This window comes from Elephas maximus, chromosome 11 (assembly GCF_024166365.1).
Source record: "Elephas maximus indicus isolate mEleMax1 chromosome 11, mEleMax1 primary haplotype, whole genome shotgun sequence".
Classification (NCBI taxonomy): Eukaryota; Metazoa; Chordata; class Mammalia; order Proboscidea; family Elephantidae; genus Elephas; species Elephas maximus.
Genome location: NC_064829.1, coordinates 106,792,656 through 106,815,793, shown reverse-complemented (window position 1 = coordinate 106,815,793; position 23,138 = coordinate 106,792,656). Strand labels below are relative to the sequence as shown.

The window sequence follows — 23,138 nt, the reverse complement described above, 5'->3', positions numbered from 1 at the left end:
TTCACTTCCTTGTTTGTGAAAGAAGAGAGATTTGCCAATCGGCTTCTTTGGGCTTACCAAAGAGCATTCACAATCATTTTCGCCCTCCAGAAAGGGATGTTAATTGAAATAGTATTTTCCAAGGCAACAGGTTATTAAGTGAGGCAACTGAAGGGAATGACAAGCAGTTTTAGAGGTGAGAGGTGGTCATCCCTGGATGGAGCAGCATTCTCTGAGTTCCAGAAGGTTCCTTTGTTAGAAGCCACATCAGCAAGGACCATTCTGTGAGGCAGAAGAAGATCCGTTTGCTGCATCTGCAGCAAAACTGGAGCTATCTCACCTTGGCTGTCTCAGATTACCAGGTGTTCAGAATTTTACTTTTCAAAACTAAGCTGTAGATGAAATTTATTATCAACAATGAAGAAGAAAAGGCAGACCTGGCGAGCTCAAAATTTATGATATAGAGAGGAAAAGGGGAAAATAGGATTACCACCAGCTGGAATATGACATCACGTTGGGTGAAGCGGAGAGCCAGCAAGGGCGGGGGAGACCCGTGGTGAGATGAATGGGCGTAACAGCTGCAGCCATGGACTTGAACATGCCTGAGATCATGAGGATGATGCAGGGCTGGGCAACGCTTCCTTCTGTTGTACCTGAGATTGCCAAGAGTCAGCGTCAGCTTGACAGCAGCTGTATCTATCTGTTTATCATCCATCCATCCATCCACCTGTCCGTCCATCTACCTGTCTACCAACCTACTTACCTACCTACCTTTCTATTTATCTAACTATCTGTCTGTCTATCTCTCTACCTATTGGAAGCCCTGGCGGCGTAGTGGTGAAGTGCTACAGCTGCTAACCGAAAGGTCAGCAGTTCAGACCCACCAGGCCCTCCTTGGAAACTCTATGGGGCAGTTCTACTCTGTCTTATAGGGTTGCTATAAGTCGGAAACTGACTCAATGGCAATGGGTTTGGTTTTTTGGTATCTATCTATCTATCATCTACCTAATTTTTGCATATGCAGTCACTACAGACACATAACATATTCATGTATGGATGCATTAGTTATTAGATCAATATGGGCTGCAAAAGCAACAGGTACAAACAGACTCAAATATACAAAAGCACCCAACACACACTCACAGACACCCTGAAACACATTACCAACATGCATGAATATTCACATCTGTATGCCAACATATATTTACAAGCACCCCCAAACCTTGCTGGAAACACAGACACACCCAGACACAGAAGTACACACTGACTCACAAAACCACCCTTGTGCATAAACACATAAACACAGACATCCGTTCCCATGGATGTACACACAAACACCTCTTCATACCGAGACTCACAGACCCACACACACAAACAGCCCCACCAGTTCACAGACAGGTATTTCTGGAACGCCCAGGGAGTCATCCACGAGCACACACAGCCACATGTGTGCACAGAGAAACAGGCCTGGATGCTCGCACACACAAACTGCATCCATGCAGAAGTGCACACCCACAGGCACACACTGATGTGCCCAGAAACTCACACACACACACACACACACACACACACACAGGTTGTCCTCCAGCCAGCCCCTCTGCCTCTCTCCCCAGGTCCCTAAGCAAACACAACCCACAAGGCCAAGGTCACCATCTGCTTCACCTGCTCAGACCTGGATCACTGTGACCCTCTCCCCTGCCTGGAGGATAGGAACTCCTGCCTTCAGAGGACAGGAACTCCTGCCTTCAGAGGACAGTCATCAGAGGTGAAAGCTCAAGGGACAGGATGGGGGTAGGGGAGGCAGAAGTAGGGTCTGGGGCACAGCAAGACCTCTCCTGGTCCCCCGACATGGGATGTTTCCTGCCACTGCATGTCTGTGTGTGTACATATTGTCAAATCCAGCCATGGTAGCCTTTTCCTGGCCCTGGAGGACAGGGGTTGGGGTGCTGATGGGGGTGTAAGCTTAAAACCTAATACCATATTTGTTTCAGTGATATATTGCTGTAAAACAAACCTCCCCAAAACTTAATGGCTTACAACACCAAACCAAAAACCCCTTGCTGCCGAGTCAATTCTGACTCACAGCGACGCTATAAGACAGAGCAGAACTGCTCCATAGGGTTTCCAAGGTTGCAATGTTTATGGAAGCCGACTGTCACATTTTTCAGTGACTGGAGTGGCTGGTGGTTTCCAACTACTGACCTATCAGTTAGCAGCTGAATGCTTAACCACTGCACCCCAGGGTGTATTATTTCTCACTATTCTGTGGGTTGACTGGGCTCAGCTGGCCAGTTCTTCTGCTTTAAGTGGTAAAGCCGAGGTCATTTATGTGGCTGCATTCAGCTGGGAGCTTGACTGGGGCTGGAACATTCAAGACAGCCTCTCATTTTCCAGGACCTCTCTCTACGTGGTCTCTCATCATTCATTAGCCTAGCTTGAGCTTCCTTATAGCATGGTGGCTGTCTTCCAAGAGGGAAGAAGTAGAAACCACCAGGCCTTTTAAAGCGTAGGCCCAGAAGTGGCACTGTATCCATTCTGCCACATTCTGTTGGCCAAAGCAAGTCATCAGGCCAGCTCAGAATTAAAGGGTGAGAAAATAGACCCCACCTCTTGATGGGGGAGTGGCAAAGTCCTGTGGCAAAAGAGCACGTGGGATGGGAGATATAGTTGTGGCCATCTTGGTATCTACTACAACATTCTGGGCAGGGATCCTCCTTAAAGCCCCTGTCAATCTGTCCCCATAAAGGCAAAAATTGGTCACTTCTGTAAACAGGAAGAGGAGTTGAACTTGAAACCAGCTCTTTGCTGTCTTTGAGTAGCATAAATAGGTAGAGTAACAATAGTATACCAGGTCCGGTGCTGGATATTTCTGGGATCCCAGAGATATCTGACCAAGCACATGAGGTGCTCATAGGGGGGACATCACAGGTCCAGAGCCACCCTGTTGATTGGAACCCTAAGGGGAAAAGGCAGGGTGTTGAGGAAAGGTTCCTGAACTATGTGTCCTGATGAACAATGGCAGGCTTTACATGTATTATGGGGGCGGGTGGGGGGGCGGGAATCTTGCGCAGAGTGAATGTCAACAGTGTGAAACTCAGGGGGCACTTTGGGGGTTCAGATGAGTGGTGGCTGATGGTTGCCTTTTCTCACTCACCTCCTCTCCGTATCTCTCCAGCCTTGGGGAATGGCAACTCTGCCACCTGGAGAAATGGTTCCTGTGGCCTCAAACAACTGCAAATTCAACAACTCCATCTCCGCCCTGACCTACAATGCTAACTTTGGCTTCTAGGTCAACGTCACTTGTTGCCAAGGCAACTGCCAGGAGCCCACTCCTTTCAGTACGCTGCCACCAGAAAGTAGTCAGATGGGTGGCCAAGGAAGTGGTGGGAGGCTTCAGAGGAGAGCTTGTCCTGGGTTGAGGAAGGCAGGCAGGCAGGAGCTTCGCTCAACTCTCCTTTCCCAATCAGACTTGCCTAAAGCATCCTGACCCCAGCTCAGTGGGAAAGTCCATTAAAGTCATTCCCCTGTGATAGAGCCTATGAGAGCACTGAGGGCCCTGAAAGGTCTTGAAAGTCTTCCCGGCTGACTGTCATTCTCCTTTATACAGCAGTTCTGCCGGCCTTACGCACCTCGAGCCAGTTCCTGTGTCCTACATGTTCTGGGGGCCCCCAGGGGCCCTGCAATGCTTCCTTCTACATGCAGTGTCCCAGTGGGGAGACTGTGTCCAGTTGGACCTGATGCCTGAAGCAGATAATGGGGGCAGCGTGTGTGTGTGTGTGTGTGTGTGTGTGTGTGTACATGTGTGGGCACTTTAGCTTGAGCACACTGGTTTTGGAGACAGGAATGCCTGAGTATGGAGTCTTGCCTCTACCATTTACTCTCTGAATGGCCTAAGGCAATCAGCGTCATTTCTTTGAGCCTGAGTTTTCTCCTCTGGTAAATGGAGATGGTGGGTACACTTTGCAGGATTTTGTGAGGATGAAGTGGGTATGTGAAGTGAGAGGTGATTGAGTATAGGGGATAGGAGGAGGACTCAGGCCAGGCTATCTGGGTTCAAATTTTGGATCCACTGCTTTCAGCTGGGTGACCTCGGGCAGATGACTTTCCCTTTCTGTGGCACAGTGGTTAAGAGCCTGGCTGCTAATCAGAAGGTCAGCAGTTTGAATCCACCAGCTGCTCTGTGGAAACCCTGTGAGGAAGTTCTCTGGAAACCCTGGAGGCACAGTGGTTAACAGCTACATCTGGTAACCAAAAAGTTGGCAGTTTGAATCTACCAGGTGCTCCTGGGAAACTCTATGGGGCAGTTCTACTCTGTCCTATGGTGTTGCTATGAGTTAGAATGGACTTGATGGCACCGGCTTGTTTTTTTTTTTTTTTTTTTACGGGAACTCACAAGATTGTTTTGAGTATTATATAAGGTAACCCACTAAACTTCTAGATCAGCGCTGTCCAATAGAAATATAATGGGAATCACATATATAATTTAAAAATTTCTAGTAGCCACATTAAAAAAGTAAAAAGAGGAAGTGCACACCGGTTCGGGGCAAAACGACACTATTAAAATATGAACCAGACTTTGAGGCTACTTTTTTTTTTTAATGGAGGCGTTCAAAGGTGATGAGAATTGAGAACAGTATAAGAAACCCTCATGTGCTCATCTTTCAGTTCTGGTGATTGATGATCTACTCCTGGCTAGTCTTGGTCAGCTCTGCCACCTCATGTTATTACGTTGGAGCAAACTCAAGTATCATAGCACTTCATCCTAAGCATTTTCATATATATATAGAGAGAGGGAGACTTTAAAATAACCTACAATTGTTGTGAGGTGCTTTTAACTGAAAAAATAAGATCATTTCATTTTCATATCACCCACCAAGCCCTCAACAAAGTAGTTACATTTGTATATTTATATCTATATATAAATACGTCACCTCATATCACATTAAATTATATCGTATTGTATATGACTGAAGAAGCATAGGAAACAAGTGTAGAAAGCTGTGCACCAAACTGGTTGTGGGAATTTGTGAAACAGAGTGGCTGCCGAGTGCCATTAAGATACCAAAAACCAAACCAGTAGCCGTGGAGCTGACTCTGACAGGTGCGTCAGAGTAGAACTGCGCTCCATAAGGTTTTCAATGGCTGATTTTTCAGAAGTAGATCGCCAGACCTTTCTTCCAGGTGCCTCAGGGTGTAACCTTTGCAGTCCAGCGCATTAACCTTTACGCTGTCTTTAAGATAGCTTTTATTAATATTGAAGACAAGTAAAAGAATATCCATCTGTCATATGCGTGTAAGATATAAAGTATAACAATGAAAGGGACAGAGTGACCAATCCCCAGCTCAAAAAACAGAACATTTCCGGTCAGTTTCACAGAAAAGATGTGCATTCACGCGCCTGCCATTCACTCCGAGGCTGGCCCCGCCCCATTTTTCCTTTTTTGCTGTGACTGTCTTTTTTATCACAAAACTTCAGCGAAGCTGGGGGGGCCCTGGCCTCTGACCGTGTGAAGTATAAACGAGGAGACCCTGCGGCGCAGGCGGGAGTTTTAGGGAAATTTGCTTGGCCAGAGCAACTCTGAAGTCTGGGAACCGGAGCGCCAGGCTGGTGGGTGCAGTGTGAGTCAGGGGGCGCGCGCTGGAGCGGGTGTGTAGACGCGGACGTGTGTCTGCGCGCGTGTCCTCACGCCCTCTCCTCTCACCCTGTCTCTGCAGGCGGCCGGAACGTGAGCGTGCGCGGCTGCGGCTCCCGCCACCGGTGCGATGCCCTGCCCGGGTCCGAGGGGCTGCTGGCGCTCGCGGGCTACCGGCTGGCCGCCAGGCCCGACTGCAGCTCCAGCCAGCGCGCCATCCTGGACTCCAAGTGCCTCTCGGGCGTGGCGCCCGGCCTTCGCCCAGCCCTGTCTCTGCTGGTGGTGGCCCTGGGGACTGCAACACTCTCCTGACGGACCCCGCTTCAACCCCTTACCCCCCAGCACCCAGCTCCCCTGCGTGTTCAGCATGTCGCTAGATGGCGCCCTGGCTCCCCGCTGCTGAGGCATTTCTAGGGCCTAGAAGCTCCTGGTGAGGAAGTCTGGAACCAGGCGCGAGCCTTCTCCCTCAGACTAGGGCTTCCCAAGGCCCGGCCTCCTCCATCGGACTGTGGGTGTATTTTCTCCCCTCAGACTGAAGTCACCGACCCCCAGCTGAGGCCAGGCCTCTTTGCTCAACTAGGGCTGTATTTCCTCCCTCAGATTAGAGACTTCCCCAAGGCCAGGCCTCCTCCCTCAGACAAGGGTTGTAAGTCCTCAAAGATGCCTCCATGGCTACACATTCCTTTAGACTGAATCCAAACCCGTAATGGTCAAGTCAATTCTGACTCATAGCCACCTCACAGGATAGAGTAGAACTGCCCCGTAGGGTTTCCAAGGAGCGGCTGGTGGATTTGAGCTGCCAACCGTTTGGTTAACAGCCAGGTTCTTAACCACTGCACCACCAGGGCTCCAGGGGCCCCCAAAGACTAAGCCTCCTTCCTCAAATTAGGTGGTCCCCAACACCAGGCCGCTCCCTCAGAGTAGGGCTGTGTCTCTTCTTGCAAACACTGGAAGCCACTCTCTCTTCTGTCTCTTTCTTTAGGGTCTAACAAAGTCTGAGCAGCCAAGGTGGGGCTTGTGGACTAAATACAACCCTTCTCAGGCTTTTAAGGTGGCCCATTCCACTCTTACCATGGGCCAGAATGGGCAGGGGGCTTGGGTGGGGTGAGAAATCACTCTTCTTTCTGGACTCAATCCCCCCCAGCTGTAACCAAAGCTGGATGAATCACATGCCACAATGCCAAGTGGTTTGGGTTTCCCTTTTTTTTAAAGTTACAGCCCCAAACAGAGCCCTAATGTGGTCTACTCTCTCCTCTGGGGCTAGGGGAGCCCAGGTCTCTTATGGGCTGGGGATTCCGGCATCTGGGTGGGGTGCTGCCTCTGGCAATGTCTGGGAGCCAGGGTGCACATAGAATCAAATGCTCGGTCTGTAGGTAGTGTCCTTTTGGAGCAAGCATTGAGCCAAAAGGACTGTGCAGAAAGGTGAACGGGAAACTCACAGAGGGCAGAATGCCAGGCACCACTTGCTTTCAGCTGAAAGTAACAGAAAACTAAACTAAAGAACTGGAGCTAAAACAATTCATCCGTCATTCATTAAGTCAGTATTTACTGAGCACAGGCTATGGACCAAACACCACTGTAGACACTGGGGATACAGAGTAAACAAAAGTCCCTGCCCTCACGGAGCTCAGTGTTTTGGTGGATGTCTTAGTTATCTACTTGTTGCCGAGGAGCTGATTCCAACCCACAGCGACCCTATAGGACACAGTAGAACTGCCCGTAGGGTTTCCAAGGCTGTAATCGTTACAGAAGCAGACAGCCACACCTTTCTCCTGGGGAGCAGCTGGTGCATTAGAATTGCCGACCTGGTGGTGCAGTGGTTAAGCACTTGGCTGCTAACCAAAAGGTCAGCGGTTTGAACCCACCAGCTACTCTCCAGGAGAAAGATGTGGTGTAAAGATTACAGCCTACAAAACCCTGCGGGGCAGTTCTACTCAGTAGTCTATTGCTGCTGTGACAGAAATACCACAAGTGTACGGCTCTAACAAACAGAAATTTATTTTCTCACAGTTAAGGAGGCTAGAAGTCTGAATTCAGGTCACCAGCTTTAGGGGAAGGCTTTCCCTCTGTCCACTCTGGGGGAAGGTCCTGGTCTCTTTTCAGCTTCTGTTCCTAGGTTCCTTACAGATCTCATGTGGTGTGGAGTTGATCTTCCCCTATCTCTGCTTGCTTACTTCCTTGCTTAATCTGCTTTTCTATCTCAAAAAAGATTGATTTAAGATACACCCTGCACTAATACTGCCTCACTGACGTAACAAAGAAAACCAATTCCCAAATGGGAGTATAACCACTATACCAAAACCAAACCAAACCCACTGCCATCGAATCAATTCCAACTCATAGCGACCCTACAGGACAGAGTAGAACTACCCTATAGTTTCCTAGGAGCACCTGGTGGATTCGAACTGCTGAGCGGTTGGTTAGCAGCCGTAGGACTTAACCACTAGGCCACAAAGGTTTATTTCCAACACACATTTTTGAAGAACACACTTCAATCCATAACAATGGGGGAGACAGGTAATAAATAAATATCACAAAATAACAGGTAGTGATAAATAGCATGAAAAAAACAGCACAGCAAAGAAAAATGGGTAGTGCTGCGGAAGGGGTGCAATTTTATACATGGTGAGATGAGGCCTCAGTAAGGTGACATTTGCGTAAAGAACTGAAGAGAGTGAGGGAGTGTGCCAGGCAGATGTCTGGTGTGGGAGTGGGTGCGGAGGGCCTTCCAGGCATCTGAACTACAAATGCAAAGGCCCTAAGGCTGGAGCAATAAGGAAAAGTTATTACGTTATGTAACAAAAAGAATGGAAGTAGGGGGTATTCAGGGTTCATTGGTTCAGCAGTTCAAAGAGTCATCAAAGCCCGACCTTTCTGCTCTGCCATCCTCTGCACGTTGGTATTTGGTCAGTGATGGCAACGGCTCCAGCATCATGTCCTTGTACAATCATATCCAAAGCTGGAGGAGATGGCCTCTCATCCCTGTCTTCCCAGAAATCCCAATCCCTATCAGGCTTCCTGTTATTCCTCAATGACCAAAATTGAGTCAGCTATCACTGGCAAGGTGGTGGACTTACCTTGACTGGCTTTGCCTAATCAAGATTCTGTCTCTGTGCTGAGGAAAGTTCCAGCCTTTCCTAAGGTACATACCAGGTGCCCTCTAGTTGACTCCGACTCATGATGACCCCATGTGTTTCACACTACTGTGCTCCATAGAATTTCAATGGCTATAATCTTTTGGAAGCAGATGGCCAGGTCCTTCTTCTTAGACACCTCTGGGTGAATTCGAACTGCCAACCTTTTGGTTAGTAGCTGAGCACTTAGCCAGATGTACCACCCAGGGGCTCCTCCTGAGGTACATGGCTGCCCCAAATTCTGGACACAATGGGGTTCTACAGGCAAGTAAGAATGGGGGTGGATCAGTAGGGACTGATCAGGAAAAGAAAAACCACTCTAGGTGTTTCAACCAAAACCAAACCCACTGTCGTAGAGTTGATTTCAACTCATAGCAACCCTACTGGGCAGAGTAGAACTGCCCCATAGGGTTTCCAAGGGAGCGACTGGTGAATTTGAACTACCGACCTTTTGGTTAGCAGCTGTAGCTCTTGACCACTGTGCCACCAGGGCTCCAGGTGTTTCAACAGAGGGCATTTAATTCAGGGAATTACCGACACTGTGTTGGAAGGGCTGGGAAAGCAAAAGAAGGAACCAGAGAGCAAAAAGGAAACCAAAACTTAGTGTCTTAAAGCAATCACTTTTTAATTCAGGGGCATGAATCAGGAATTCACACAGAGCACAGTGGAGATGGCTTGTGTCTGACCCAGTATGTCCGGATCATCAGCTGGAAGGCTAGACGGTCACAGGTGGACTCATGTGAAGGTTTACTCACTTGGCAGTTGGTTTGGACCATAGCTGTGGCACCCACATGTGGCCTCTCCACATGGCTTGAGTTTCCTCACAATGTGACCTCTGGGTTTATGGTAGACGTAATTCAAAAATAACCCCACAAGACAGGAAAGCTGGTAACAGGAACCCAAGGTTGAGATGCGGAGAGTGTTGACATGTCATGGGGTTGGCAACTAATGTCACAAAACAATATGTGTATTCATTGTTTAATGAGAAACTAATTTGCTCTGTAAAACTCCATCTAAAGCACAATAAGAAAAAAAATGAACCCCCAAGATTTCTAATCCTAATTCTTGGGACTGTGACTATGATGAAATATCAAACTAATGATTATGTTATGTTACGTGGCAAAAGGCCTTTTGCAGATATAATTAAAACCCTAAGTGACTAATCAGTTGTCTTTAATCAAAAGGGAACTTAGCCAGTGGGTTTAATCTAATCACATAAGCCCTTTAAAAACATGGTTTTCTCTGGCTGGTAGCAGAAGAGAAGTCAGAGATACTTAAAGCATGAAAGGGATTCGGTGTATCATTGCTGACTTGAAAGTGGAGCGGGTCATGTGGAAAGGACCCAAGGGTGGCTTCTAGGGGCTGAGGATGGCCCCTGGCCAACAGCCAATGGGGACTTCAGTCCTACAACCACAAAGAATTGAATTTTTCTAAAAACCTGAATGAGCTTGGAAGAGGACCCAGAGCCCTAGATAAGAGCCCAGCCCAGCCACCACCTTGATTTCAGCCCCCTGAGACCCTGAGCAGAGACCTCCAGTTGAGGCCATCCAGATTTTGACCTACAGAATTGTGAGATAATAAATGAGTGCTCTCATAAGCTGTGGACTTTGCAGTAATTTGTCACTCAGCGACAGATGCTCTTGGGCAAGCATCCTGAGAGAAGTCGCAGCACCTTTTATGACCTAGTCTCAGAAGACAGGCAGTATTGCGCCTGCCACATTCTATCCATCAAGGCAGTCACAAAAGTCTGCCCAGGTTCAAGGGTGGGGGGAACAGGTTCTACTCTTGGTGGGGAATGACAGGTTCTAAAAGAGCATAGATAGATGGATGGATGGATGGATGGACTGATGGATGGACAGATGGACAGACAGATTAGATAGATAGGTAGATGGTTGCCATTTAGTGAACTCCAACTCACGGTGACCTGTGTACAACAGAATGAAACGTTGCCAATAGTAGTTTAACAGTAGAATGTCACTTAAAGAAAACAGGGAAGAAGATAATATTTCTAGCTAGCACTGGGTGGGTGTTTCACATAATTTATCTTGTTGATTCAAACAATGCCTCATCTAATGAGGCGTATAATTCCTACGAGGGCATTTTGCAGATGAGGGGTAGGAACCTCTGAGTCCACAGCAAGTAGCTAGACTCGTCTATTGATTCATGGTCCACGTGGATTTGAAGGTCACCATGCCCAGTGTTAAAAGGATGGAACAGCTTTGCAGGGACTCTGAAATGTGGGCAGAACCAACATGAATCGATTCTGGGTAGAAGCTTTAAGAGCTGGCAAGTAGTCTGCTGTGACTCTTCTCTCTCTTCCATGATGACCAGAAGGTTCCAGAGAGGGTTCCTTTGCAGAAGTCAGGTGGCAAAGGAGCCTGGAAAATGTAGCTTTCAGCCCCAGCATTACCAAGCAGAGAAAGATGAAGATGGGGCTGAAAGGCCACTGGTCTCTCATAATGATGACATTGAGTAGGTCCCTTCCTTTCTCTCAGCCCCAGTTTCCTCATCTGGAGCGAAGGCAATGTGGAGCAGGGCCACGGCAAACACCCAGTGGACATGTAATTTGAATGAGAAATAAACTTTGATGCATTGTAAGCCACCAAGATGTTGGGGCTGTGTGTTACTTCAGCATTACCTGGCCTATCCTGACAAGGTCACAAAGGAAATTGACGGCAGAGTTGGGGGTAGAATCAAATAGCTCAAATTGCTGCCCTAGATAGGTTGGTGGTTAAGGTCTTTGGACTTAAACAGACCTGGATTTATAGTGTGGAGTCACAATTTATCTGCTGTGTGGCCTTGGACAAGTCTCATAACCTATCTGAGCCTTGTGATCTCATTTGTAAAGGGAAATAATAATGGTTCAACTTCACATTATGGCAAGGTATTATTGTAAGGTACTGTTGTGAAATGAATTCCTTTATGTGGCTTTTTGCCTTTGTGCTTTGGAAAAACATTTCGAGAGATTTTTCTCCCAAGCCCTGAGCAGTTACCTTTGCCCTAGTTTTCTACTGCAGAGGGTTTATAACTTTTGTCCAGGGTGATTGACATTTCCTGGGTAAGCTGGGTTTGATACTTTTGTCTGGTCCTGGGTTGCAACCTGCCCTGTGATTGGTATGCACCTTGCAAGGACTGGTCAATAGGCTGTGCAAATCAGGTGACTGTAGCCTACTATGCAAATGAAGAGTCTGTGGCCTTCCAAGAGGGGATTGGCCAGTTTGTGCTCCCCCTCACTGGGAGGGACTGTGCCTTGAAACTGACAAAGAGTTGTGTATATAATCAGCCAAACTCACAGAGGTTTTTCAGACAGAAGGAAGCAGGAAGAGAAGCAGCAGGAAGAAGCAGAAAGAAGAGAGAAGAAGCAGAGAGAGAGAAGGCAAGGAACCTCCTAAAAGAGCTGTAACATGGTCAAGAGCTGTAACATGGTCAAGAGCTGTAACACTGAAGACAGTGAGCGGCCCAGGAGAGGCCCAGCAGCAGAACCGGTGGCAACAGATGGCAGGGCCAAAAGGAGCCTGTGGAGAGAGAGAGAGAGAGAGAGGGAGGGAGGGAGGGAGGGAGACCTGCATGGCCCAGAGGAGCTGACAGATCAGTTCTGCACTGAAAAAGGAGGGATGTTCTCTTCACTTTAGGAGAGTCTTCCAGACTTTGCCTACGTGCTTCCCGATTCTGACCCTGAGTTGTACCCTGTTGATCCTGATCCCGAATTGTACCCTGTTACTTACTTAATAAACCACTTAACTGTATGTATGGTCTATGAGTTCTATGTGGCCATTGCAACGGATGATTGAACCCAGAAGAGAAGCAGAGAGTACTGTGAGAGGGACGGCTGGCGTCAGAATTGATAGACAAGATTGCCGAATGGAGGTACGTCTGACCTCCACCTCATGGGAATCAGCTTTGTGCTGATGGTGGTTCTCATTATCTCCCACAAAGTTAGACAGGTTCAGACACTACTACTACTCCTAAATCAAAAAAAAAAAAAAAAAAAACACCCATTGCCATCAAGTCAACTCCCACTCATAGCGACCCTGTAGGACAGACTAGGACTGCCCCATGGGGTTTCCAAGGAGTGGCTGGTGGATTTGAACTGCCGACCTTTTGATTAGCAGCCGTAGCTCTTAACCACTGTGCCACCAGGGCTCTGTACTACTTCTCCTACTAGTCCCGTTTTACAGGTTCGTACTTGAGGGCACTGGGTTCTTTTGTAAAATGAAGGCTCAGCACATCCTAAGCTTTCAACAGATGGAAGTAGCTACCTCCCAGGGTTGTTAATAATCATGATAACTGTAGTGTTACCATCTGCGCCCTATAGAGGAGACTGAAGATCAGGCAAGATAAAGGATTGCCAGTAAGTGGCAGCATTCTGTCTGACCCTAGAGCATGCTATTTTTTCCTTTTAAATATTAAGGAAACATCCAAATGTACACAAAGGTAGAGAGAATAGTAAAATGAACTCCTGGCTGTCAGTCCTCCAGCGTCAACAATTATCCACATTTTGCCAGTTATCTCGTTCTTTCCTTCCCCCCTCCTCCTTTGCACCCTCTCTCCTTCTCTTCCTCTCCTTCTTCTTCCCTTCCTCCCTTCTTCTCCTCCCTTTCTCTCTCCTTCCCCCCTTCCTATTTTCTGCTTTCCTCTCTCCCTTGTTATTGTGCTGAGATGTTTTAACGCAAACCCCAGACATCACATTTCACCCATAAACAGTTCAGCGTGCATCACAGCCTACACCTGTAACATCTGTGATACGCGTGCTCTCTGGGAGCGATGATGAAAGAAAATAAAGCATGATGACAGCTTAACATGGCTGCCCCAGCTAAAAACCCCAAAACCAAGCCCATTGCCATCAAGTCAATTCCAGAGTAGAAATGCCCCATAGAGTTTCCAAGGGGCAACTGGTGGATTCAAACGGCTGACCTTTTGGTTAGCAAACATAACTCTTAACCACTATGCCACCAGGGTTTCCACCCAAGCTAAAGGGCCCTAGAATGTCCTTGTCCTTCAGCGGAGAGCTCTCCTCACCCATGGGACTGTGGCATTCCTCTAAACCTCCACAGAAAAATCATATCAAAAGTGAAACCAGTTAACCAGTTGCTGTCAAGTCTATTCCGACTCGTGGAGACCCCATGTGTGCAGAATAGAACTGCACTCCATAGGGTTTTCAATGGCTGTAATCTTTTGGAAGCAGATTGCCAGGCCTTTCATCTGAGGCACCTCCGGATGGATTTGAACCACCGACCTTTTGATTAGTAGCCTAGTGCTTAACCATTTGTACCACCCAAGGATCCCATCGAAAGTGAAGAGTTCATTTAAGAGGCACAGGGTTTCCGTTTGGGGTGATGAGAATGTTCTGGAAGTAGACAGTGGTGATGTTTGCACAACACTGTGAATGTACTAAATATCACTAATGGTAAATTTTATGTGTATTTTACCACACATGCACTGTTTATAGATTGAATCGTGTCCCCCAAAAATGTATGTCAACTTGGCTAGGCCATGATTCCCAGTATTGTGTGGTTGTCCACCTTTTTGTGATCTGATGTGATTATCCCATGTGTTGTAAATTCTAACCTCTATGATGTTAATGAGGCAGGATTAGAGGCAGTTATGTTAATGAGGGAGGACTCAATCTACAGGATTAGGTTGTATCCTGAGTCAATCTCTTTTGAGATATAAGAGAAGCAAGCAATGAGGACAGGAATCTCTTGCCACCAAGAAAGAAATACCGGGAGCAAAGTGTGTCCTTTGGATCTGGGGTACCTGCACTGAGAAGCTCCTAGACCAGGGAAGATTGATGACAAGGACCTTCCCCCAGAACCAACAGAGAGGGACAGCTTTCCCCTGGAGCTGGCACCCTGAATTTGGACTTCTGTGGGAGAATAAATTTGTTTGTTAAAGCTATTCACTTGTGGTATTTCTGTTATAGCAGCACTAGATAACTAAGACAAACACATACACACACACAAAGTGAATAGTTCAATATGCAGACAGGAGACACATCCAAAGACAGAGACCAATACAGTGGTCAAGAGTATGGGCTCTTGCACGAGTCTGTCTGAAGTTTAAAGCCTGTCTGCCAGTTATAAGTTCTATGACCTTGGGCAAATACCTTGACCTCCGCTTTCCTATTTGTGAAATGGGGCAATAATGATTCCTATTCACGGAGACGGGGTGAGAGTTGAAACAATCGATATGTGTACAACACTCAGAACAGTGCATGGCATGTGGTTACCAGTTACCAAGGAGTCGATTCCGACTCATGGCAACCCCACTTGTGCAGAGAACTGTGTGTCAGTGCAGAACTGCATTCCATAGGGTTTTCCAGCTGTGACCTTTCAGAAGCAGATCGCCAAGCCCTTTCTTCCGAGAGGACGGTGGGTGGATTCAAACCACCAACCTTTTGGTTATTAGTCAGTTGCATAGCTGTTTGCACTACCCAGAGACTCGATGGAATACTGTAAAAGCTCAATACACCCGGCTACAACCGATGACTGCCCTGACAGGGAACACAACAGAGAACCCCTGAGGAAGCAGTAGAGCAGTGGGATTCAGACCCCAAATTCTCGTAAAAAGACCAGACTTAATGGTCAGACTGGGACTAGAAGGACCCCAGAGGCCATGGTACCTAGACCTTCTGTTAGCCCAAGATAGGAACCATTCCCAAAGCCAACTCTTCAGACAGGGATTGGACTGGAACATGGGATAGAAAATGTTACTGGTGAAGAACGAACTTCTTGGGTCAAGTAGACACATGAGACTGTGTTGGCATCTCCTGTTTGGAGGGGAGATGAGAGGGCAAAGGGGGCCAGAAGCTGCCCGAATGGACACGAAAATAAAGAGTGGAGGGAAGGAGTGTGCTATCTCATTAAAAGAAAAAAAACTTCTCATTAGGGGGAGAGCAATTAGGAGTGTATAGCAAGATGTATATAAATTTTTGTAAGAGAGACTGACCTGATTTGTAAACTTTCACTTAAAGCACAATAAAAATTAATTAATTAATTAATTTTTAAAAAGCCCAATACAAATCAGTGAATGCCATTACTATTATAAACGGGGAGGGCAAGGACCTCCAAAAGCCCCATTCTTTCTGCTCCCCGACATGCCCTCCCTCATGGAGGATGTCAGCCCTATAAAGTGTTGGTGTGGAGGATCCCAGGGACCGCTGTGGAGGAAATGAGGAAGGAAGGAGAAATCGCTGCCAGATTGGAGGCTCAGGGGATGGAGCCAGGATCTGATGTATCTTGGCTGAGCCCCAAACCCACAGGCAGGTGCTCAGGAAATGTTTGCCGGCGGAAGTCAGTTAACGATGAAGACCCTGGAGTCTGCAGGTGGACTTTCAGGGCGGAAAGAAGAGTGATGATGGTAACTTGGGCAGAGAGTTTAATTTTATTGTATCTTTCTAAATTTTTCATAAGGCCATAAATGGGAGCACACTACGCAAATTTTTAAAAATTTATTACAAATTACTTAAAATGTATAAAAACAAAGAATAAGCCAGCCTTTCACCAATCAGAGCCCTGGTGGCACAGTGGTTAAGAGCTACAGAGACAAACCAAAAGGTCGGCAGTTCAAATCCACCAGCCGCTCCCTGGCAACCCTATAGGGCAGTTCGACTCAACAGCAACGGTTTTTTTTCACCAATCAGGTTCCTGAGTGCTGCAAACAGTTTGACCTCAGCTGTTAACCAAAAGGTTGGAGGTTTGAACCCACCCGGCAGCTCTGCAGGAGAAAGGCCTGGTGATCGGCTTTCAAAAAATCCAAAACCAAAACACTTCCTGCTGTCAAGTCAATTGTGACTCACAGCGACCCTATAGGACAGTGTAGAACTCCCCCATAGAGTTTCCAAGGAGCACCTGGGGGATTCGAACTGCCGACCTTTTGGTTGGCAGCAATAGCACTTAACTTCTATGCCACCAGGGTTTCCTTTTAAAAAATCAGCCACTGAAAACCCCATGGAGTGCAGTTCTACACTGAGACACGTGGGGTCGCCATGAGTTGGAATTGACTCAATGACAGTGGGTTTAGTTTTGTTTTTAACCATTTAACTAAAAACAGAAAACATCAAAGCCCCCTTCCCTGGTCACCTCCCCTTCCCTTCCTCCTTTCCTGAGAGAATCTTCATCCTGAACAGGGTATTTATGATTTTGCTGCATACCCACATGCTTTTTGTTTTTTAAGTGAAGTTTTTTTCCCCTTTTCCTTTTCTGCATGGGTATCTCCTTTCTTTCTTGTCTCCATAGCCCCCCACCTTAAGGGACTTCCCTCTGGAAATTTTATATTAGCAACCTAATACAACTCCTTCCATTATTTTCCAAGCTCAAATAATCCCATATATACCTATCTACAGACATGTACAGGGTTTTCATTTTTGTCTTCCAATAACAGGATATTAGCCACAGCTCTCTGCATCTCACTCAACAGTCCCTCGTGGACATCCTCCAAGTCATTTGATTCATCCTTTTTAACAGCTGCATTAGTAATTTTGGTGTGATTTTGCCAAAATTTATTCAGTCATTACCCCACTGAGGGGAATTCACGCTGTTTCCTTTTTTCCCCTCTCCCACTCTGAGAGACTTGGCCGTTAACACCCTGATGAGAGGAGTGTTTATTATCTGTTATGTTTTTTCATGCATTAAATAATTTAGAGTAAATTTTAAAAGCTTGGATGATCTGCCCCTTTAATGCATTTAAATAAAATGTATAATGGAATGAAATGGAAAGCTCCAGTTAAAAATTAAAAGTATGAAATCCTGAAGGTGGGGGTCAAGGGGTAGGTGGGGCTGGAATGTTCTAAATGGTTTCAGGCTCATCTCCATGTGGCCTCTGCTCTATAACAGATTTGTGGAAGGATATGTCAGGCGTCATGAGAGGAAAAAGAGCGAAGGAAGCCATGAAAAGTAACTTGTTGTTACCAAAGACTCAAAGAAGAAACTAGTCTATGGGACAATAGTCTATATGAACCATGGCCTCATCTACCTTGAGACCAGAAGAACTAGATGGTGCCTGGCTACCACTAACTACGGTTCTGACCAGGGCCACAAGAGATGGATTCGGATAGAATGGGAGAAAAATGTGGAACAGAACCTCAAATTCTTAAAAAACCCAGGTTACTTGACTGTTCGAGACTGGAGGACTCTCTGAGACTATTGCCCTGAGATGCTCTTTAAACTTTGAAGTTAAATAAGCCCCTGAGGTCACCTGTTAGCTAAAAAACAGACTGGCTCACAAAATAAAGACTATCACCCATGAGTACTGTGCTTCTTTTGAAAATCATCTATATAAAAGTAACTTGTTGTTGTTAGTTCCCGTTAAGTCGATTTTAAGTCATGGCAACCCCATGTGGTGTTCTTGGCTGTAATTTTAACAGAAGCAGATCGCCAGGCCTATCTTCCACAGTACCACTCAGTGCGCTCATTCTGCCAACCTTTACGTTCACAGTTAAGAGCAAACCACTTGTGCCACCTGGGGACCTAGGTTTATCAGACTCACAGTTTCCAGAGACTGGGAGTCACAGCATTCCACAATGCAGGGCCACACAGGGGCTGCACTCAGGACAAGGTAACAATAAGTTGGAGTTGTACAAGAGGCTTATGTGTGCCAAGCAGGATGGGGTTAGCTAGGTTGCACAGCTTTCCTGGGGATTGGGGATTGAATAATTCTGCAGGCTCAGGGGGCATAGGGACTGTCCCTAATTGTTGGGTACCTGGCTCTGGGTAACTAGGAGGGGTGTATCGTGACCCAGAAGTGTGAGAATCTGGTAAGAGGGGTAGTTGGAGAATGGACTCAATCAGCTGTTCAAGAAGGGAAACAGACTGGCGTCCAGCCAGGGCCTCGAAGCTGTGTCAAGACAGCATTTAAAGAAAGTGGTATTGTAGCCCCTCTCTTTCTACAGGGGTCCAGCGGGGAGCAGGGCAGTGGGACCTCTCTATGTGGTAGATAAGGGCTTCAAGAAGGAGAAAGCAGAAGCTGCCACCTCTCAAAGCCTGAGCTCAGAAGCCTCAGGACGTCACCTCTCCACATTCTATTAATCAAAGCCAGTCACGAGGCAGGCCAGCGCGGATTCAAAGAAGGGAAAGAGGCTCTACTTCTTGATGGACAGAGCAGGGTGTGCGTACAGGGATGGGAGGAGATGTGGGCGGCCATATTTTTGGTAATCCCCAAGGTCCCTGAGTAGTGCAAATGGTTTGTGCTTTACTACCTAAAGGTTGGTGATTCCAACACACCTAGCAAAACCCACTGCCATTGAGTCGATTCTGACTCATAGCGACCGTATAGAGCAGAGTAGAGCTGCCCCAAAGAGTTTCCAAGGAGCACCTGGAGGATTCGAACTGCGGAACTCTTGATTAGCAGCCATAGCACTTAACCACTACGCCACCAGGGTTTCCACACACCTAGCAGTAGTGTGAAAAAAGCCCTGGCCATCTGCTTCTGTAAATATTACAGCCAAGAAAACCCCATGGAGCACAGTTCTACTCTGCAACAGAGGGCATCGCCATGAGTCAGAAGTGACTCCAAGGCAATGCGTTTGGGCTTTTTTTGTTTTTTACCAACTCCACCAAGTCCCTTTACCCTTACTTCCTTTTTCTTCTTTTTTTCTTACTTCCGTTTATTATCTGAATCTCTGCAAAGAATATAAGCCCCGGAGTTGCTCCACACCATCCTCCAGCAGCACATAGTGAGAAACCATTTTAATTCTCCTGGAATCCAGATTTCTGGGGTTCATGGAGTTGAGGCAACCCCCACCCAGACCATTTGCCCTTAGGTGTCCTTTTGAACCGTTAGCCTGGAAGAAACTGGGTTCCTAAAAGTCACCTTTAAGTCAAATAATAGCCTAGTACACAGCTTAGTGGAGACTGTTTTGCCTTAGGCATTGGGCACTTTTAGAAAATTATGTGTAGTAGGGTTCCAGAAACAGGAACTCCAGGGCCTGACTGGAAGCTGTGTTTTAGGGTAAACTGTTATTATGTAAACATTGTTCTGCTTCCTTCACCATTTCCATGGCAATGCCGATAAAATTTGGTAAAAGAATTCTGGAAGTTCTTCTAGTGGATTGACCTGCGTCCCCCCAAAATGTGTGTCAACTTGGCTAGGCCGTGATTCCCAGTGTTGTGTGATTTTCCATCATTTTGTCACCTGATGTGATTTTCCCGAGTGTTGTAAATCCTACCTTATGATGTTAATGAGGCAAGGTTACAGGCAGTTACGTTAACAAGGCAGAAGTCAGTCTATAAGATTAGGTTTTGTCTTAAGTCAATCTCTCTTGAGATATAAAAGAGAGAAGCAAGCAGGGAGACAGGGGGACCTCATTTCACCAAGAAACAAGAGCCAGGAGAATAGTGCATCTTTGGTCCCTGGGTCCCTGCACGAAGAAGCTCCTCAACCAGGGGAAGATTGATGAGAAAAACCTTCTCCCAGAGCCGACAGAGAGAGAAAGCCTTCCCCTGGAGCTGGCACCCTAAATTTGGACTTCTAGCCTACTAGACTGTGAAAGAATAAATTTCTCTTTGTTAAAGCCATCCACTTGTATTTCTGTTATAGCAGCACTAGATAGCTAAGACGCTGCTCATCTTTAGAACATTTTTGACTCTCTAGTCAAAATGTTACCCCGGTTTGCAAATCGTATATCAAATAAACTTCAATTTCTATTATTGGCTTAATATGATTTTTATTTTAACAATGAGTTTTCCTCCTGGGCTGGCCAGTCAACGTGGAGTCTGGGTCAGCGAGTTGTTAAAACAGACCCACTGGGCATCTTGCAGCCTGTGGGCAACGTCTAGGACTTTTCTGCACATGCTGTTCAGTTTCCTCTACTCTAAGACCGACTTCTACCACCTGCTGTGCCACCTGTCTAACTGTACCGGGGTATAGCTCAGGCTTTGGTGTTGCAGGTATTCAAAACCTTTTGACCACGTGTCCTGTCAGGATAATGAGAAGAGGAGAAAGGAACTTGAAAAGAAAATCAGGAGAAAGAAGAAGAGGCAAAAGCTATAGCAGCTGCCACAGCTGAGAAGAAACCTATCTCAGTCCCAGTTCAGGAAACAGAGGTGGACTCCACTGCAGAACTGGATGGGCCTCAGGAAAAGGAGAAAGCACAACCTCCAGGTACACAGGGCGCAGCGCGAGAGGAAGCCCACAGCTTGGAGGATTGCATACCCTCCAGGAGCAGTTGCTGGTGTGGCTGAAGTCCAGAGGGAACCATCAGCTCTTCCCAAGTGTGCAACTTATTGACAGCAACTGCGCCAATCAGCTGCGCAACCCTACCCTCAGTCAACGCGATCTTCCCATCACCGTGGACTGCAGCTCAGTACTCCACAGGCAACGGCCCCCTTTCCCCCTCCCTCCTACTCCTTGGTCTCTCTAAAATATATATATATAAGCCCCATGAGGACAACGACTATGTCTTATTCACCACAGTATCAGTGCCTAGAACTGTGCCTAGCACAGAGAAGGCATACAATAAATATTTAAATGAATGAATGAATGAATTCTTGGGGACTAAGTTTAGGTTTAAGGAGCCCTGGTGGTTCAGTGGTTAAGTGCTCGGCTATCAACCTGAAGGTTAGCAGTTAGAACCCACCAGCCACTCTCCAGGAGAAAGATGAGGCAGTCTGCTTCTGTAAAGAGTACAGCCTTGGAAACCCTATGGAGCAGTTCTACTCTGTCCTATAGGGTCGCTATGAGTTGGAATTGACTCAATGGCAATGAGTTTTTAAGTTTAGGTTTACCTAGAGTTATGGAGAATGGTGAGAGGATGAAGGCCATGATGTGTTGAAAAAATAATTTCTTTTTAGAAGGATCAGCCCAAAGCTGGTTCCTATGAGGTGAAGATTAAAGATGTCCCGAATGTCCAGCTTTTCCAAACTGTTGTACCACTCCATCATACCTAACATCAACTACTCCTCCTCCCCTCAGTACTCTCCCTCCCATCTTTGGGTTTCATAATTTACTGCAAAATCTCACAGAACTCACAAACCATCAAGGAATGGCTCTCACAGTTGTGGAGGCTGGCAAGTCCCAAATCTGTGGGTCAGGCATCAGGGTGGAGTCTTCTCCTGACTCATGTGGTTGCAGGGGCTGATGAACTCAAACTGGCAGGTCAGATGACAGGCTACTGGCTCACAAGGCTGCAAAGGTGGCGAATTAAGTCAGGTGATAGGCTGCTGGCTCAAGTTCCAAGAACAAGAGGTCAGATGGTGACGAGCCGGATGCAAGATCTAGACCAAGAGAAAGAGAGCTTCTCCCGCACATTCATATATATATTGGATGTAGATCATACCCTCAAGGAAATTTCTCTTACTTGAACAAGTCAGTGCAAGAATGTGACTTGAATAAAGATGGTGACTGGGGAAGGGTTGTGACTTGAGTCACACCCTCTATTATGGTGGTGACTCAAGATACATCCCACTCTAATCCTGCCTCATTAACATAATGGACAGCTGACTTCTAAATGGGACCATAACCACAGGAACTGAGGCTAGAATTTATAATACATCACAAAATGGAGGATAATTACACAGATGGCAAAATGGGGGACAATTACATCAGACCACAAAATGGAGGATGACTACATCATTACATAACTGCCAAATTACATTATTATATGACTGCCAAACCACCAAAATCATGGCCCAGCCAAGTTGATACATAACCTTAACCATCAGAGATTCCATACACCTTATTTGCATTAGCAGCAAGCTGCCCAATCCCTGTAGTGGACCACAAGCACCTTATTTGCATAGTCCCGCCCAATCATTGTGTGGGAGTCACAAAGACAATGGCTATCAGGCCCATATTAAGTAATTCACCGCACTGCAAGTATAGATATTCCTGGGTAAGTGCTTTATGATTTCAAGAGACACAGAGAGAAAGGACAAGGAGGAAGGAGGAGGAAGGGAGAAAGATTAGGATTGGGCAGGAGAAATAGTAGGAAGAAGAGGAAGCAAGGGACTGGAAGGAAGGTGAGTGGAAAAGTATCAAATCCCCACTTCTCTCATTTCTTTTTGTTTTGTTTTTAAATTAACATTATTGTGTTTAAGGTGAAAGTTTACACAGCAGTTTAGGTTCCCATTAACTGATTCTACACGAATTATTCAGTGATATTGGTTACACTTTTCACAATGTATCGTTATTCACATTCATTCCCTTCTGGTTGTTAGCATTTCCAGCACTCCACCTTCCCTGTCCCCTTACCTTCTCATCTTCAATTTAGAGTAATTTTTGACCATTAGATGATTTAAAAAAAAAAAAAAAAAAAAAGGAGCTCATTATTCATGGGTGATGTTCTTTATTTTATGAGCCAATCCGTTATTTAGCTAAAAGGTGGCCTCAAGGGATAATTTTGGTTCAAGGTTTAAAGAGTATCTCAAGGCGATAGTATCAAGGAGTGGTCTAGTCT

The 23,138-nt window shown here is 46.5% G+C and overlaps 1 long non-coding RNA gene across 1 annotated transcript; it reads right to left on the bottom strand.

Moving 5' to 3' along the window:
• Positions 1-22,560, bottom strand: LOC126085120 (uncharacterized). The gene is made up of 3 exons (XR_007519170.1): positions 21,737-22,560; positions 470-632; positions 1-261 (listed from the first exon to the last, which is right to left on the bottom strand). It is a non-coding gene; the product is annotated as an uncharacterized LOC126085120 (long non-coding RNA).
• Between the last annotated feature and the right edge of the window lie 578 nt (positions 22,561-23,138).